Source organism: Mustela nivalis (assembly GCF_964662115.1).
Source record: "Mustela nivalis genome assembly, chromosome: 14".
Taxonomy (NCBI): Eukaryota; Metazoa; Chordata; class Mammalia; order Carnivora; family Mustelidae; genus Mustela; species Mustela nivalis.
In genome coordinates, this window is record NC_139033.1 from 22,919,808 (window position 1) to 22,936,121 (window position 16,314).

Below are 16,314 nucleotides of genomic sequence, written 5' to 3' on the forward strand. Positions count from 1 at the left end.
AAAAAAAAAAAAAAGAAAGAAAGAAAGAAAGAAAGAAAGAAAGAAAGAAAGAAAGAAAGAAAGAAAGAAAAGAAAAAGAGAGAAAAGAAATTAAATGAAATGGATATTAGCTGGAAACATCTGTGTTCACCACAGAGCAAAATGCATATTCAGCAGCCGGTTTATTGGCTCTTTAGAGGATGTGAATGGTGCGTTGTAAATAATGACCCGCCTGTAATAAATTCCCAGGAAAAAAGAGAGGGGCCTCTGTGTGCTCCTCCTACAATTCGCATTTCTGGGTCCCTGCTGTGAGTGATGATTCACAGCAGTCACAAATTCCTGTTTTCAAAATGCTATTGTATACTCCAGGGCTTTCATTAAGTTTTACACTAGCTGGGGAAATTTAAAACTTGAGAGCGCGCGGGGGAGCCGAGCGGGGCTGCCCGGCGGCGGCGGGGGCGCTGGACCCGCGGTCCAGGGCGGCGGTGATGGATGAGAGCGGGCGCGCCGCCCCGTCCGCGCGAATGGCTGCGCGTCCTTCCTGCCCCTGGAAACCCGTGACAAACGGAGACAGCGAGGATCGGGGACTTCCTTCTGCCCTGGGAAAGGAAACAGGCCAGCGGGGATGGCCGCTGAGTTCCGAGAGGCAGCTGGCAAGGAGCGTGAGGAGCAGGGCGCCGCGGGCGGGGGTCCACGGGGGCTCCGTCGGCCTGGGCCGTCCCGCGGCGACGTGCGAGAGGCCGCGGCCCTGCTCCACCGAGTCCACCGAGTCCACCGAGTCCACCGAGTCCACCGAGTGCGGCCCGCACATACGAGACTCGGGGCCGCGCGCCTTGCGCGCAGAGTCCACCTGGTGAGTGTGCGCACGTGCCCGGGGCGCGGGGTTTGGTGTGGGGGAGCCTGACACTCCGAGAAGAAACCGTCCGGGCCGGGCGCAAGGTGGCCTCTCCAGCTGAGCGTCGGCGCAAAGGAATAAATGCCCTCGTCCAGCTCAGCCACTTTTTTTTTTTTTTTTTTTTTTTTTTTTTTTTTTTTTGGCTCTTGATTGTCTTTCCTAAAAGTTTGGTGGGAACAAGGACAAATGAACACCTCGGCGGTTTTCTCGTTGAGATACAATCGGAGTATGACATTATACGGTTTCAGGTGAACAACACGGTGTCGATGTCTGCATAAACCGTGAAACCCAGTGACTGTGGAAGACTCAAGTGCGCGGTGCTTGTCGCCTGGCTCGTAGCCACCCATCGGAGGGGACCGGTCCCCCACGCAGCCGGCCACCATAGGACAGGCTTTCCATTCTGTCAGACTCTTCCCTGCCAAATGGCCTGCAGCCGAGCAAAGTAGACCCCCGAGAAGACCGTCCGGTCTGGAGGCTCCAGCGCTCGCAGTGCTCAGGAGCGCAGGGTCTGGGGCCTCCTCTGCCCACACGTCTGAGGAACCAGCTCTTCCCCAGGTCTCAGAGCTGCTGATGCCCGGGGCTGGGGCCCGCCGCGATCCTGATGCCACCGACCCTACGGAAGCATCCCTGTGTCCCCAGGGTCAGCCAGGCCGCGTGAGAAGGGTTTTTTCACCGAAGGTAGCTGAGAAGTGTGTCTGCGGGTGTCCACACCGCACCGGGACAGGCTTCGCGCGTCTCTTCCCAGATGCTCTGACGGATCTGCACACAGCAAACCCCCAAGTCGTCTTCTACAACAAACACAGTTACTCCTCACTCCGTGTTTTCTCTTCTATTGTCTTTCCAAATAAGCCGGCCCTTTCCAAGTAAGCCAGTGGTAGAACCACAGGCAGCTCTTTTAAAGATACATTTCTGTGAGAGGAAACTCATACAGCATTCCAGTAATTCCAGAATTTCTATTATTGCTTTTTTCTCCAAGGGGTACTTAGGATTTTCCAAGTCAGGCTTAAAGTGAAGAAAGTTCACTTTATAGCCACCATTTCCTGTTTTTAGCAGTCACAGAAGTGGACATGGGACTCGCCTCCACTGTTCTGTCTTCCACACTCAGAAAAGGGGGTCTGAGGCGGGTCTTGGTAGCCTTGACCTGCCCTGGCTGAAGTGTTGTACCTTGTGAAGGCCAGCTGGTGTGCAATGAGGTGAACCCCCAGAGGCAACTGGGCAGTGGCCTCTGCTGATTATGGAACACCTCAGTCTTTAAAAAGAGAAGCATCTCAGCAAAGATGAAAAAAATCGTTGAGGAAAGCTCTTCTCTTTCTGGAAAGAGGAGGGAAGATTCTCAATACTAGTTATCGAATCAATCAATCAATTTAAATCAGCAAACCTGCCTTGTGCACCAATTATCCACAGGCTATGTGCTAGGCTTTATGAGACAGTCTCGGTGACTAAGGCATGGTCACCACTTTCTAACAGCAGAAAGATGCCTGCATGTCACAATTAACCATAAAACAAAGAAAAGAGGGATCCAAAAAAAAAAAAAAATGAGTGGATATAATATGGACTTTAGAATACTAACCGAAATGGGTAGAGTAAACTCAGACACTGTGAATCCAAGGACATGAGAGCATCAATTTAATTTATTTTTATTTTTATTATTTATTTATTTTTTTTAAAAGATTTTATTTATTTATTTGACAGAGAGAAATCACAAGTAGTCGGAGAGGCAGGCAGAGAGAGAGGGGGAGGGAAGCAGGCTCCCCACTGAGCAGAGAGCCCAATGCGGGACTTGATCCCAAGACCCTGAGATCATGACCTGAGCTGAAGGCAGCAGCTGAACCCACTGAGCCACCCAGGCGCCCCCATCAATTTAATTTTTGAATCTGAAAGAAAGGGGAAATGGGAGAACGATATTATCTCACATAGCCAGTAAAGTGTCGCCCAATGCCTCCAAAAAGTAGCAAAGCTAAAAAACAGTATCGAGAAGGGGATAGATCCATCTGGAATAACAGATCCACGTTAGTCACCTAAGGAAGGCAGAGACATTTTGGATACAGCCCTACTGTCCGATTGAACATGCACTAATGTTATTCCCATGGGTCGGATAAAACAAAAAATGTCCCGTTGGTTTCTGGACAGACATATGGGAGGGCTCCATCCCTCGTGGGTGGCCGCTGTCACAATATGGGTCGTGCTGCATTGCTAGCTCCCAGCACAGACACGAAAACAAGTGCATATCACGTCTGATGCCCACGGTCGTCCTTTGAATGGTAAGGCCCTCCGTGGGCTAGGTGCACGAGCCTCTCAGCTATGCCTGGGCTACCGTAGTCCACATATAACCCATGTCCATGTTCTCATCGAAGTGGATCCCAAAACTAAAACAAGACAGTAAGCCCTGCTTCTGAGTGAACCCAGTCAACAAGTTTTATAAAAACAGAAAGAGAAAATAAGGTCCTTGGAGAAGCTCAGTTGAGCACCATCCAAGTGCTGATCCCTTTCTCAAGACCATCCCTGCCTGCAGAGCCCTGTGCTCAGCGCACCTGTTAGATTCTGCCTCCTGCAGATCCAGACCTCCCGTTGAGACCATCCTGCCCACATGACATCTCTGTTTCAGAGTGAGGCACAATTACTTTAGGCTGATTCCTAAATCAGACCAGTTCAGATGAATATATCAAGAAGGCTTACTAGTTAGTATGTTGCTAAAAATAAAAATAAAACATGGCAAAAAGCACTGTGTGAATAGTAAGTCTAATTCTATAAAAGAAATAGATATTTGTATGCTTATTGCAGTATCATAGGGTTTTGATTTATTATCAGTGTTTTCACTCGGGACGATCAGGTTACGAGTGCTATCTGGTTTTTGACTTTGTTTCCTTTTCTTTGTTCCACAAGTTTTCTGCTCTAGAGGTTGAGGACATGATCTGTATATAAAGCAAGTTCTTAAAAGGTAAAATTATAACAACAGATAGAAAATGAGCATGTGTTAAATATTTTACTTAATCAATGAGAAAACAAACTGGATATCATAACTGGTACAAAGAAGAAATTTTCAAAACATAAATATTTATGAAGTGACAGAATGTTGGAATAAATGTGCAAATGAAAGCAAAACTGGTTTTTCCACAAGGAGAAGATATGATTCAATTGAACCTCTTTAGAAAGAATTTGTGAGTCTATAGAAAGAATTATTTTGCATTGCTATCAGTATCTACAACTCAGAAGTTTTAAAGTAATTCCCACAGAAGCAAAATAACTCGGAGTTCTCCTCTAGACTCCTTTAGAGTATTACACTAAATTTTTTTCTAAATTCAAAATTTTTCACTAAAACACAAATTTTCCCCTACACTATTTAGTTCACTTCTCTTCCCAGATCTTAAGTCTTCCCAGTCCCAAAGGAGAACTACTTGATAAATACTTAAAGTGTGAGTAAATGTATATCTTTTATAATTAGGATAATTTTATTTCAAGGTTTTTTAAATTTTTAAAATTTTATTTATTTATTTAATAGTGCAGCCTTATCCTTGGAGAGTGCATAGAATTGGGAAATTCAAAAATTCCCCTCCCAGGAGAGTCACAGTACGGTTGTTCAGGCTCTGCACTGAGCAACCATGGGAGGTATCGTACACATTGTAGTCTGTAAATATGGCTCATGTTGTTCAGAACGCCAGGCGCTGGAGTCAGGAATGTGTGTGAGGAACAGAGGGAGAAGAGAAGCTGAGAGCATAGCTTTGGTTCAGGAAACAAGTTGGTTCTCCCCACTCTGTGTGGGCTGGGGCATAGCTGTTCATTTACTGCTGTGTCCCCCACCACACAAGGTAACCAGGAGACATGGTGAAGCAGGGCAGAAAGAAGTTCCCCAGCAGCACAAGGAGAAACATTTTTTGGAAAATCTTTTTAGGATAGAAAGTTTTGTTTGAGGGAAAAAGAACAGCAGACCACCTCGTTTTAGAGAGGTCTATCTGCACCTGCCCGCTGCCCGCGTGGGACATGGGAGCGATTACTCACTTTCACTCCTCTTGCAGAAAAGCCATTTGCTGACGTGATGTTAACACGTGATCACTTTTTAAAGCATCCTATGGTTTGTAACAGAGCCGACTTCCAAAATGATTCTTTTCCTCAGGATTCTATTTCATGCCCTAGAAAGCCAGCATTCCCTGGAAGCCCCTCCTCCAGGCACCTTTGGGCCCAATTACTTCCACTGGGGTGGGAGCCACATTCCGTTGTGACTTTCATTACCCTGTTTGCGAGCCTCAGCTCTGCTGCTGTGACTCTCCAAGGGTGCATTGCACTCTGGGAGCCACCAGCCACGTGGGGATTCAGGGTTCTGTCACCCTGGGAGGCCTGCGGCACAGCACCAACCTTCCCTCCCCAGGCTGCCTCACTCAGAACCCACTCCACCGGCACCCTACAGGCAAGTTGTAGCCAGAGAACCTATTCCCCCTGCCCATGTGCCCAAGCCCCTGCACTTCTGCCCCAGGGTGGGGCCGGCTCCCTGCAGCCATCCTTGCCCTGGTCCCCTCGGCCATCCCTGTGCATCCAGTGGAAGGCAGAGCCCCGAAACTCGGCCAGCGCTCACCGGCACATCGGATGACTCAAAATACTTAAGTCTGATAAAGACAAGATCTGCTTTATTAGATTTTTGCAGGTTCCCTGTAATGACTTTCCTGCTCTGTGCTCCAATCCAAGCCCTCTCCTCACGCGCGCACACACACGCACACACGCGGATTCTGGAGGCTCAGGAAAACAGGAGGGAAGAGGAGAGGCAAGCACAAACAGGGCTCTCCTCCGCCTGTCCCCTCGCCAGCACGCAGAGTTGGTTTCCTCCCGGTGATGGCTGTCTTACCACCAGGAGTGAAGGGTGGGTTTCCATCAGCCCAAGAGTGAGTCAACGTCAAATACCAAAGCTAAACTAAAAAGATACCTGCTATAATACTATATTTTATCATTACATTTATAGCTACAGTATCATAGTAAAATATTATCATATCACTAAAAAACATAGACGCTGGAACGACTTCCCGAGGGGAGAAAGCCGCAGGGACCCATCTTCCATGGTGGGAGCTGTGGCGGCACTTGCCGGGTCCTTGTGATACGTGGAAACTGTTCCCTTGATAACTTCAAATCACTCTCTTATTTGTGGAGATACAACGCACCTATAATATATTAATTTTAGGCATGCAATATACTGATTAAATATTTGTAATTAAAAAACATTCTTTTTTGAAACATGTCTGATTTAGGAGCCTCAGTGGCATATGGTGCCGGACTGGGCTCATGCACAGAAGCCACTCACCTGTGCAAGTTGCATTGGTCACGTGTTCAGCCAACACACCAGCATCAATGTGGGCAGGGGATTTGCTTTGTGATTATCAAATACAATTTATTTTTCAAGTGCAAAAATCACAAGAGACGAAGGCATCCTTTAATAGTGACAATCTGACTTGAGATGTCTGGAAGAATGTGCAGTGTGAAAATGAATTATGAGTGTGCAAGAATCACTCCCAAGTACTGAGCTGAACTGTCACAATTTACTGGCTTACTAAGGGCCGTGTCCCCGTTTGGTTATGTGAGTGCTCACGAGGAGGGTGTCTCTATCCCAACATTCCGTGTCCGACTGGGGAGGAAGTGAGAGGTACCTGGATTTTGTGGGTCATGGGTCACAGATTGCTAGATTAAGAAGCCCTAAGTCTGACCAGAGATCGACTTCAAGCCTGACACCAGGATGGAACAAGACTTCTGTGGGCCCTGCAGGCAGGAGCATGTTTTGCATGTGGGAGGCCCACTGCTGTGACTCACCTCTGCCTCCTGCATCTACAGAAAAGTTCCACTTTTAGATCACGATCCTCACTCCATGTTCCGTCTGCCTGCGAGGCTGATGGGGCACCATTCACTGCCCTGCATGCCCTCACCCAGAACAACTCCACCTCTGAAATCCTAAATTCAGACATCCTACCCTGTAACCCAAAGCCCCTCTCCTTCTAGAGTGTGTACTCTATCCTGACTTTACCTCTTCCTAATGTCTCTGAAACCTCTACTGCCCTCCCTTTGCTTTCCCTCCTGAGTGCCCTACACCATTGCTTGATCTGTTAACCAGTTTTTGCCAGTGCACAAATGTCTTGTCTCCTTGTCCTTTCGTTATATCTCCCAAGAAAACAAAAACCCAATTTTAGATCAATCCAGACGTCGTCTTTCTCTGTTCCTGTGCTGGGGCTATTGAGGATTGGAAGGAATCTGCCATTATAATAGGAATCACTCCAGATACAACTTCTCGGACCTCATCCACAACCTCCATGTGGCCTCGTGGCTGTCCTTTGGGTCTGGAGACAGGTAGGAGGTCTCAGGTGAGAGAGGGGTGCTATAAAGTAAGGGACACCAAAATAGCTTACACATAGGTGTCAGAAGGAAGGAATGGTAGAGTTAATTGGCTTCAAAATTTCTCCCCAAATGAATACTCACTCAATCAATAAGTTTGATTGACTGAATGTCTTGGACATGCAAACATATTTGATTGGTCACAATCAACTCATTCTGTTTTTGTTTTTCCTCTATCATTTCTCCCCAAAAAGAGGGACTTCAGTCTCCATTCAGTATAGGCACTTGGAGTTTCTACATATCTTTGAATAAACAAGCATATACGGAGCACCTCCTGCGTGCCTGTGCAATGCTGAGATTTACACAAAATAGAAAGCAGTCTTCAAAGGCTTATAATCCAGGAGAAGGGATAAAATCAACATATTGAAAGCACCTGAAAAATAGTTACAGGGAGAGTCTGTTGTACTTACATTGACTGACATAGAAAGAAATCCAAGAATGGGAGAGAGAGTCATCATGGGGCTTAGGACGTGGGCTCCACTTTGAAGGAAGACTGTCATGTAGATTAACCGAGGAGGCAGAATTCCCCACCACATTCGCCGTCTTCTCCCAACTGTAATTGCCCTCCTTAGTGATTGTGGAGCACAACCTCCACAGCAGAACACACCAGCGGGTAGGTGTGACAGGATCTTGAAGTGACAATGGCATCTCTTGTCCTAACCTGTCTCTTACCAACTGCCTTCAGGATTCACACATGGTGTGGAACTCTCTTACCCCAGATTGTCTGAGAATTCTCCCTGAGGGGAGATCAAACCTTTAGGCTATCCTATGATAATTCCTAAACTCACTCCTCTGGGCCCCAAGCCAGAATCTACGTGAGGCCCCTCAGTTCAAACCCAATGGGACCCCCTTGCACCTTGGAGACCTCCCTGTGCCTTCTGCATGCTCAGCAGGAAGACATGGGACCGGGGGGGGGGGAACTGAGCTAGGGGATGGGGAGAAGGGCCGCCTGAATCTTAGCCCCTCACACCCACATGCATTCAGAGAGGGGCATGGGCTCAGTCAATCCCAAGGTCAACAGTGAAGGTCATCCCCACGGTCAACAGTGAAGGGAGCTTCTGGACCATCCCTGCAGCAGAGTGAGACACCTTCTTTTGGTTGGGCAGTTACTCTGCCTGCTGTATTAGAGTACGTATCATTGAGTTCCCTAGACACAACTTTATTTGTAAATAAGTCTCTTATTCTAAAACTTGTCCATGCTTAAAATAGAATCTCATTATAAGTCTGAATATTACACTCTATTAAGAGGGCAGAAAAGTACAGAACGTGGCTCATTTCCAATTCAATTTTTTTTTTTTTTTTTAGAGAGAGAGACAGAAAGATACAGAGAAAGAGAGAGTTGGGGAGAGGCAGAGAGAGAATCTCAAGCAGACTCTGTGCTGAGCAGCCCAGAGCTGGAACAAGGGCTCAATCCCACGACCCTGAGATGCTGACCTGAGCTGAGATCATGAGTTGGATCCTTAACAGCGTGAGGATTCTTAATTCTTAAATTAAGAATTTTCCAATTCTTAAAATATTTGAAAAAGGTGTTCTCTCATTGACTCCACATTATTTTAGTAAATTAGTGATTTGGTTAATTTAATAATTTAGTAAATTATTCACAATATTACCATATTGATCTGCTGATTATTTTATTTTTGGAATATAATCCACTATAAAACCGATGAGTACAAAATGCCATCAAAATATGTGATAGTTTTTTGAAGAAAACAATCCAGTTGTTTTTCCACAATCAACTGTAATGATACAGTCACATTCTGTTTTGTTGTTTTGGTTTAGTTTGATTTTTTTAAAAAGATTTTTATTTATTTATTTGACAGAGAGAGATCAAGTAGGCAGAGAGGCAGGCAGAGAGAGAGGAAGGGAAGCAGGCTCCCCGCCGAGCAGAGAGCCCAATGCGGGGCTTGATCCCAGGACCCTGGGATCATGACCCGAGCCAAAGGCAGAGGCCTAACCCACTGAGCCACCCAGGTGCCCCTAGTTTGATTTTTGTTTAGATTTTTTATTCATCTGACATTATTAAAAGTTTTAAAGAAATTAAGAATGGAAAGAGAATAAAATTGGCAATTATATGGGCAGGAATGATTGAAAATATTATATTTACAAAGAAAAACAGATTCATTTTCTGGAGAATGTGCCCAGTCTCCCAAATGTAACATGTAGGTATCTATGAAGATTGTGGCAAGTGAAGTAGATATCCCACATAGAATTCTGCCATGTGCATTCTCAGGATTTACAATGTTGAGGGCTTCAGGGGATAAAGGTGTATCAAAATAAGTGGTGAAGCTTTAGCAATTAACGTAACAAAATGGCGACATAGAAATAGACCAATCATCTTTATTTTTAAAAATCTGTAATTATGTTAATGTTGCAAACTAAGGGGTTAATGATTGACATGGAAAGTCAAGTGCATGTACAACATGCATCCACATACGTAACTGTGTGCGTGTGTAACATGTATGTGCACAGGCACATACGTACAGAGAGGACTAGAAGTTTCCATACCTGGGGTGTCCACAGTGGTCATCTCAAAGCGGCAGAGTCTCGCATGTGGTAGTTTTGTTTCTTGCTTTTTTGTACTGTGATTGTTTAACAAACATATTAAAGCTATTTTCAACAGAGGAAAAAACAAAGGTCAACAAAGTCATCCTCACACCATGTCACTCACCAGCTCCCAGTTCCAGTTTTGGTCACAGCTCTTGCTGTCACTGTATGAATTACTTCTACTGCTTCTGTTGGGTGCCCTTCAGCACCCGGAGGCTAAGGGAGGAAGCCGTGGGTGCTACTTTTCACCAGTCAAACTTTGGCTTCAACAGCAGCAACAATAACACAATCAGAGATTTAATAGTGTGGTCTACATGTGACTTTTCCAGAATTGGCCTAGGATTAATTTATTGCAGCATGTGACCATGCCTCTTTGCTTTTGGAATGAACAAAAATGTATCAACTGGTGTGGCTAAGAGGTGGCGTTCCCTTTACATTCACAGGGTTGCTGTATAACCATATCCGTTTCTGTCCACACATTTCTCCCCCGACATCAAGGTCCAAGCTGTCCATGATAGCTCACAGAGGAGTGGAGAATAGTGAAGGAGAGGAGAAGAAAGGAGATGATAGGGGAAAACCCTAACTGCAACGCCCATTCTAACTAGGGACAGATGGATTTAGTCACTGTTAACAGTATGGCAAAATGGTGCCATGAAAACCCAAACTCAACAAGAACGTGTATATGTGCCACCTGTCATCGACTCCTAATGACATATGACTTCCCCAGGTTGTGCTCTGCAGAAGGTTTTTGTGGGGAAGGGACAGGTGGAAGATGAGGTTGGACATGACAGTGCTTCCATCTGGACTGTCTTTCTCCAATTTTCACCAATGTGAGAAGCTGGCACTTTCTAATTTGCCCAGATACACTCTAGAGTCGGCGGCCTTAATTCCTCCATTTCTAAAACAATTCAGTAGCAAAATAAGTGATATAATAAGTTAATCATATGAAAGTAAATAGGACAGCCTTTGTTTTTGTGATGAGGTAGAAGACTTCCTATTCTTACCCTCCTTGGACGATGGGGTATCATGACAGAATAGAAGACAAAAATATCCCAACCCAACAAGAAGAAAACCATTTCTGTGGGTTGAAAGTTTCTTTTTTTTTTATTAACTTAAAATTTGCATTCAGTTATTTAAGCCTGATCCTTCTTTTCCACAAAATTAGTGAATATCTCTTCTTTATCTCGAAACCCTAACTTTACATACGGACATACCATTACATACTAACATACTAACATAATGTTACAGACTAACCTTAGTCAGTATGTAATTAAAATAATCCCTTAGGAAGTACACGGGAAGGAAATCATGGAAGAAGGACAACTAGCAAGAAGGAAATTAAAATGACGGCAGGTGGATTATCAAAGCACCAACATTCTACCTGAAGCAGGTTCTCTGCTGCATGTTGACATGCATGTCCACAGGGGAGTATGTTGATGTTGTGTGTGTGTGTGTGTGTGTGTGTGTGTGCACGCACGTGCCATGACAGGTGAGTGGATTTGAGAGGCAGTGAACTAGAGGGCGCCCATCCCTGTATGGAGGGAAATTATTTTGTTTTGTTATGCCCGCCTCTTAAAAACACTAATATTTTATACTTCAGCTTTCTATAGGAAAGCTGTATTTTAATCTCAGCTTTTTTTAGCCTTCTCATCAAATAATATTTAGGCTTCTACACAGATTTCTCTAATTTCTTTCTTTTTTATAGGGCTCTAAACTCAGAGTTGTAGTATAAAACAAAAATTGAGAAGTTCCAGAAAGATCATGATGTTAAATAATAATAAATGACTTGTTTAGTGGTAAAGATATAAGTATCTTTAATGGTAAATATAGACATGACTTCTGTTTTGATTATCAAGGTAGTATGAGTAGATGATTACAGAAGTAGCTTGCAGAGATTTTTTTTAGCTGGGGAAAAAAAAAACAACTAAAATGTTCTCCTGTGTTTTGAAGTTTTTTCAGAAAAAGAAGTTATTAAACAAAAAACTAAAATCATTTTTTTAAGGCAACACACTAGTGCAACAGAGGAAAGAAAAATATAAAGAGAGTAATGAATAATTTAAAATTTATGTTTAAGGAAAAGGAGAGAATTCATCTTAGGTTCTTTATCAAATAAGAGCAAAAAGATCAAGTGAATTTTAATATATGCATTCAAAAACCATATTTACCAATGTTTTAGTCAGATCTTGCAAAAAATGTGATGCATGTAGACTGATCCAAAAGCTTACATAAGACTTTCACTTATTGGTTGAAAATTACACTTAGAACAATTTGTCAAACAAATTTCCAAGAACATTAAAACTCATGCAAGAAAGAAATTAATATCATGCATCTCAGCATCACTTAAGAGCTGCATAGATCAGAGATTCGTTTTGGTGCCATGAAGGTCTGACTTTGACTTTCAAACAAGATGAGAGTGTGAACCACATGATAAGACAGGAGCATGATGAGCTAATTTCTAAGGATTCCATCAAATTATAAGTAGAACACACTGTAAAGAGAGGCAGCCCCAAGCTGGTTGCAGAGAGGTCTGCAGACCACAAACAAGCATGTTGTTAATGCCTACATGCATGTATCATATCTGACAGAAAAGCTAAATCTTCCTTTTTCTATTATTTTCTAAAGGTAAAAGTGTTCTTCATTCTCCCTAAAGCATTAATGAAGAAGCCCACGGTTTTGAATGGATGAGAAGCAATTTCTCAGTTATATCGACAGCAGTATTGCAATTTGCTGCTTTCTGCCATTTACCTGTAGAATGTTCCATTGAGCCTTGTTCAGGACATTTTAACAATATTAGCATACTGAGAATGGCATTAATTCTTTACTCCCATTTGTACATAATTTTTGATGGAGTCATGTGCATCCTTTCCAAAAAAGTGAAAAGAGAGGGTATAATATCTAGGTATGTATTTATTTTATCAGGAAATATTCCAAGCTTCAATTAAAAAAAACAAAACACACATGTAGGGAACAGGAATCCTGAGGGTTTACGAGTGAAACGGCAAGTGCTTGAAATCACTGTGTTTGCTCCAGAATCAGGACTTAACCCCTCATGAAATCACAAGGCTTCATGTCATCCCTCTCTAGTTACTTAAGTCAGTAAAGCTCGGTATCATGAAATGGAAATGCGTCACACGTGCACACACTTTGATGGGTCCTTGATGCTTCAACCAAGAGGGCCTTAGGCATCTTCGCAAACACTGGGATGCATGAATCAGTCTGCTAGCACACTCGCAGGGTGGCGACCACATGTCTGCACCCCCTGGGCAAGTCCATCAGAATGGTCAGAGCATCTCTGGGCATACGGAGGCAGACTGAGAAGACAAAGGGAAACATACCAACCAAGCTGGTGCTGTGGTCTTGTGAGCACAGGAAAGGCTTTTGTTCTTTATTTTTAAAAAGATTTTATTTATTTATTTATTTATTTTTAAAGACAGAGGGAGAGAGCGAGAGCCGAAGGTTGGGAATGAGATTCTGAAGGCAAGGGAGGAGCAGACTCCCCATGAACAGGGAGCCTGACACAGGACTCGATCCCAGGACCCTGGGAACAAGCCCTCAACTGAAGGCAGATGCTTAACTGACTGAGCCACCCAGGAGCCCCCAGAAAAGGACTTTAAAATGATATTTCTCCTGAAGAGAGTAGAATCTACTGTTATTCTAGTATAAAGAAATACTTTATCCACGGAACATGGAAAATTTCCAAAAATGTTTATTTCTAAGTGGCTGTAAGGATGACAGATCTCTTATAAAGAAAGAGTCTTCGTTCGTAAGCTACAATGTTGGCACCATGTTAGTGTTGATGCTCTTCAGGAATAGAAGACTCTTCTCCTTTGGTCTAGGCATTTAGACATAAGAGAAACAGTAAATATATTTCCTGCATTCAAAAACTTTATCCTGTACAAGAAAGATAAGCAAGAAATTATATAGCTTTTATTTATTTTTCATTTTATTTTATTTCAATTCAATTAATTAACATGTAATTTATATTCAGTTTCAGAGATAGAATTTAGTGATTCATCAGTTGTGTGTAACACCCAGTGCTCAGTCCTTCACATGTCCTCAGAATGCCCGTCCCCCAGTTCACCCATCCCTCCACCCCCTTCCCTCCAGCAACCCTAGGTCTGTTTCCTAGAGCTAAGAGTCTCTTATGGCTTGTCTCCCTCTCCGTTTTCATCTTAAGATAAATTAGAATAGCTTTTAAAACATCTTACATTATTAAGTCAAACTCAATAAAAAGTACCAAAAACATAGAAATAATATTTAAAAAAATGAATCTCATTGTCTATTAACCCGGCTGCATAGCCATACAGAGAGGTGACTCCCTGCTATTGGCCATGAAGGAGTGACGGGGACCAGACTTGCCCTCCCGTCTGAAATAGCCACACCACTGGATACAAGGTTGCTTGAGACATTGGACATCAGATAGCGAAGGACGGGACCTCCACGGGCTGGGAAATCCGTGAAGTGAGCAGCAAACCCACCCCAGCCTCCTGCCTGGAGAGGAGGGTGGGAGGGCCTGGTGGTCTTCCCAAGCTGAGGAGCTGGAGGAGGGGCTTTAGGTGCCTGTGTGAGTTTCCCACTGATGTGTTAACAAATCACCATGAATATACCAACTTAATACAAAACAAATTTATCATTTACCATTCCTGGAGCCAGAAGTCCAAAATGGGATACCAAGATTGTGTTCTTCCTGGGGTCTGTAAGAAAACATCTCTCTTGTCCTTTCCAGCTCTGGAGCCTTCCTCAATCCCCTGGCTCTCAGCTCCTTCCTCCATCTTTAAAGTCAGCATCATAGTCTTTTGAATCTCTCCTCTGTCAGCAATCCTGTAGCCATCCTCTTACAAGGACCCGTGGAATTAACTGGGCCCACTCAGAAAATCCAGAATAATCTCCCCATCTCAATATCCTTAGGTTAATCACATCTGCAAAGTCCCTTTTGCTTTAATAGGTAACATCTTCTCAGATTCTGGGTCTTAGGATTCAAACATTTTGAAGGGTGGGTAATCATAATTCGATCGATCACAAAATCCAAGGCAGCTAGAATTTGCAGAATGGAGTCACAGAGAAAACAGATGCACAGAATGAGAATGTCGTAGGTCTGGAGAGGAGCCCTAAAGTGTTCAGCAGGGCCTCCTGCTTGAGTGTTCAGCGAAGTGTTGATCACCACATGCATACAACAAAATTATCCAGGGCTAAGGGGAAAAAATCTCAACAGGATCAGAGGGGACAATCCTAGGGGCTCATTCAGGACTGATCCGTCAGCCTGAGTAGAAAATCTCAAAATTCATGGCCACTGGATAGAGTACTTAGGAAGGATTCTTGCCTCAGTGGTAAGGCAAAAACAACCCTAGATTTAACAGCCCTCTAGTCCTCTCAGTCAAAGCTTAAATGCAAGGATCACAAGGATCAAAGTATTTCCAAGTAACTTAAGCAGATAGCAGAACAAAGCTCGAGAATATTTTTAGGAAAACAAACAATACCCAGCACCCAAACATGAAAAATTCACGGTGAAAGGCATTCAATAAAACATTGCCACATATGCAGAGAAGAAAGAAAATACAGTCCATAACTGGGAAAAAAATAAATCAATCAAGGATGACCCAGAAATGATTCAGATGATAGAGTTGCTAAACAAAGATATTAAAAGAACTATGATAATTCTATTCAATGTGTTCAAGAAGCTAGAGAAAACCTGAAATCAAGACATGGAAGATAATTTTAAAAATCCAAATTAAATTCTAAAGTGAAAACATTATTTGAGATTTTTAAAAACTACATTTTATACATGCAGAAAAGATTAGCAAACTTGAAGACATAAGAACATAGTTCTAAAATGAAACATACAAAAATGATTTTAAAACATGGAAAGAGTATCAGCAAGCTAATCAGTAGCATAACCTAATATGCATGTTTTTTGAGTTCCCAGAAGAGATGGGACAAGGCGAGGAAGAAAGATTTGAAAAAATGATGACTGCAAGTTTTTTCAGATTTGATTCAAATATAAACCCATAGATCTGAGAAGGTGAACAAGTGAGGGCACAAGAAACATGAAAATAACTACACCAAGGCACATCTTAATCAAATGCTTACCTCCAGATATAAATAGAAAATATTAAATTCAGAGGAGGAAAAGGCACATTACATGAGTAGGAACAAAAATGGAAATTCCTAGATATTTCTCACTGGGAAGCATGTAAGCTAGAAGACAGTAGTGTGACATCTTCAAAGTACTGAGAATAAAAAGTGTCAACTTGGAATTCTTTACTTCAAAAACTTTTTTAGGTATTATATTGTTGGTGGCACTTTTTATATTGTTATTCTGAAATTCTTGTATTTGTATAGTCATCTAAAGCAAATGAGTCATCATGTTGGTGTCACTAAGAACAAGAACAGCCAGCATTAGAGACAGAAGATATAGATGTTACAGATGAGCTTGAGCAAAAATTTTGTGCTGAACTTGAAGTATTAATAAGAGTTCATGATGCATTTTGTTAAAAAAATACATATTTATATCATGCTTAACAAAAAGGCTTAGA